We start from the raw sequence: 3,257 nt of genomic DNA, 5'->3' as shown, positions 1-3,257 counted from the left end.
CCTAAAATCTCCAGTATTGTCTCGTCTATTTTTTCTTTCCATTTGAATATATGGCTAAATTGTTTGAGGTTTTAAGTGCTGCTCACTGAAAACTACAGGGCTAGCTCGCTCAACCTTAGATTCCATAATCTAGATGCAAGTAGTTTATAAACACGTATGTTGGTTTTAACGTTACACGCCCATGTATAAAAACCAACAAACTAAATTGGCTTTTATCCCTTTTATAATTACGTAATCAGGTTTAATGGGGTGGTTCAGGATTTTGGACATAGGACCTCATTTCCAAGTTAGCAAGTGTGATATTGATCAGTGGCGACCGTTTTCAGCATGTTTCATTCAGTCCTTCTAGAGAGGGTTAAAGCGGAGCTGCAGAGTTCGCAGTTGCTAGGCTAGCGCAAGTCACCAGTATGTGTTAGCCTGCCACTAAACACAGTCCTACCCACTCCAAAGTACACCCGAGGCAAATAAATTATAACACCAGACAATCGATGTAAATGTCTGTGTTGACAGAATAGTGTTAGAAATAAAACTACCCTTGCATCGCTTTGCAATAGTTATACCAAATATCCTTGATTACTAGCTCCGCTTTAACCCTCTCTGGTTATACTTTGTTCCCTGAAGTTGGTAGTAGGCATTCAGTTCCAGTAGTTACGTTCCATCGGTTACGTCATTTGTTTACGCCGCCATTTTGGCAGGGAACTGATCAACGAAAAAATGAATGGCGAGAATTTCACAGAGACTGATGAGAGTAGGTTTAGGGTGTCAGAATACACCACACATTTTACTCCATTTGAAATAATCAACTACATAAGAAAGCTAAACCGATTGAATATTAGCGATCCATACAATGCCCCAGGTGTACTTTTTAAAAACATAGAGGATAACTTGTCTATAGCCCTGCCAGCGATCGGTTACCCAGACATCTACAACTATTTAATTAACTTCCCTTCGTCCTATTCCGGTATTTCTGCGCAATCATTACTGCGAGGGTAAGAGAGAGGCACTTCAAGTTAGTTTACGTTACCGTTAGCAACAGCTAAAGTATAGTCTATGATCATTGCTAACAATTTTAGCCATCCATTACAGAGTATAGGGATAAGGCTATCATAGAAATAAAAAGCTTAACCAAGTGTCATGATCCTATTACAGGTAAATCATTCGAGAGGGACCTGGCTGCAGACCTCTGGGGGAATTCTATCAGTGGAGCTCCACTCAATAACGGAAATACGTCACCTCCACTTGAATAAGGAAGTAGTCGCTGAAATAACGTGAGACCTCAGGTTTGTGTTATTTGTGTATTTGATATATATATATAATTAAATTAATTGTATATAAATGAACATTGCTCCTCCACTAGGCTTTTGAGGTAGTTTTAATAAAGATACCAAAAGCAATGATTTATTGTACTGTTGTGTGTTGTAGTTCTGTTGTTGTTCGAAGAGCATGTACACAATGTAGATAAAATGGTGTAAGTAGCCTATAAAGTCACTGGCAACAGCAGGACCAGAGCAGATGGCACATTTATAGGAATACAGTAGGCTACAAGCAATACAGTAGCCTAGTGTGTGTGTGTGTGTGAGAGAGTGTAGCATACAGTACAAGCAATACAGTACACTTCAACAGATCTAAAAACAAAAGTTAACATTTTGAAATTGAAATGAAGAATCAATAGGAACCAGAATTGTTAAGTAGAACTGGAATCAGAATCAATGTTATTTGAGTTTTTTATTTTTCATTTGGAAACGATCTTTGGACAAATGATGTCATTGCCCGAATGTGAAGTTCGTCCCGTACATGAATAGAAAATGTTTCGTGATCTTGGACGGTGGTAAATTGAAATGTGAACAAATTCATGTTTTCAACGTCCAACTGGACAAACTGTCTGGCCAGCACTTCCTCCTGCTCTTCCGCCTCCATGTCCAACACCCGTGGCAGCCAATATTTATTTTTTATCAGCCCACTGTTTTCATCCAACCAGTCTGCTGCCTTTTTTGCCTCTTCGAAGAGCTGAGCAACAAACATTAAAAGGCAGTTCAGTCAATTAAATTGTTTTAGTGGAAGGGACATTGCACTACCATGCCAGGCCTACGCCTAACATGCTCTCACTTGCTTGATGCCTCTCCTGTGTGCAGCAATGGACACTTGTGTACTGTAGGTCTATGTGGGGAGGTCAATAGATGATAATGCATAAAACAGTGTTAAAACATCATAGATCGAATGCGTGTCTATGCGAGAGCCTGTGTGTGGTGGTGGTGTGTGTGTGTGGAGGGGGGTTGTGTGTTTTAGCGGTCTCAGTAATTAAGGATCTGCATTGACCTGATGTTTAATGTGCAATATATAATCCCTTACCCATTTAGTGTTCTGGTAGTCTTTGCTGAGCTCCTGTATCTCACGCAAATGCTCTTCTCTCTAATACAAAGACAGACATTGTTCATAAGAGTCCCAAAGTGAGTTCACATTCATACTTGAGGTTAGTTGAGATACAACATAGAATACAAATTAAATAGAAAACAACATTGTTAGGGTCATTGTCACCCAGATTGGGTGGTTCAAACATCATAGATCTAATGTGTGTGTCTAAGAGAGTGACTGGATGTGTGGTGGCGGGTGGGTGGGGGTCCTGATTAATGTTTGATGTGCAATATATAACCCCTTACTTCCTCACAACTTGTGTCCTCACATTCTTCATTGAAGTCCTCTAATTCACTGAAACTCTCTTCTCTCTAAGATTGAGACAAACATTGTTCATAAGAGACCCGAGTTCACATTGACACTTGAGTTGAGACACAACTTACAACTTTTTAGACACAACACAACTTTTTTTTACAATGAAAAAAAATAGAATAGACAACAACTTTGTTTGGGTTATTGTCATCCAGATTGTATGGTTAGTGAAGAAATAAACACCTGTTCAATGGAGACACAGCTGTCACACTGGACTGTTGGAGCTGCTGTTGGGGCTGTAGGAGCTGCTGATGTTGCTGCTGGTGGCCCTGTTATCACAGTAATGAAAAGATGTAAGGTAAAAAAACTGAGAATGCTGCAGTTAACATTACTTAAACTGTCGAATTGAGGCAAGACACTTACCAACTATTATCTGCCCATTAGCATCCTAAAATGACCAACAAAAAAAAAAATGTGTAATGTGTACTGTTTGTCATAGCAGTTTTATGCTACTATCTCTGCACAATTCCATATCATAGTACCATAGTGTCCAGCTTCCTTTTTCGTGGCACACGGAAAACAGGTGCCACACT

The 3,257-nt window shown here is 39.6% G+C and overlaps 1 long non-coding RNA gene across 1 annotated transcript; it reads right to left on the bottom strand.

Annotated features, from left to right (window-relative positions):
- Positions 1-2,667: 2,667 nt before the first annotated feature.
- LOC143140178 (uncharacterized) lies at positions 2,668-3,257 on the bottom strand. The gene is made up of 3 exons (XR_012990563.1): positions 3,207-3,257; positions 2,908-2,993; positions 2,668-2,723 (listed from the first exon to the last, which is right to left on the bottom strand). It is a non-coding gene; the product is annotated as an uncharacterized LOC143140178 (long non-coding RNA).

Source organism: Alosa pseudoharengus, unplaced genomic scaffold (genome assembly GCF_046254945.1).
Source record: "Alosa pseudoharengus isolate Yale_2024_CS ecotype anadromous, Long Island Sound unplaced genomic scaffold, YU_APseudo_1.1 YU_APseudo_1.1_scf_23, whole genome shotgun sequence".
Lineage (NCBI taxonomy): Eukaryota > Metazoa > Chordata > Actinopteri > Clupeiformes > Clupeidae > Alosa > Alosa pseudoharengus.
The sequence above is the reverse complement of the archived record's forward strand: the minus strand, read 5'-3'. Positions and strand labels throughout refer to the sequence as shown.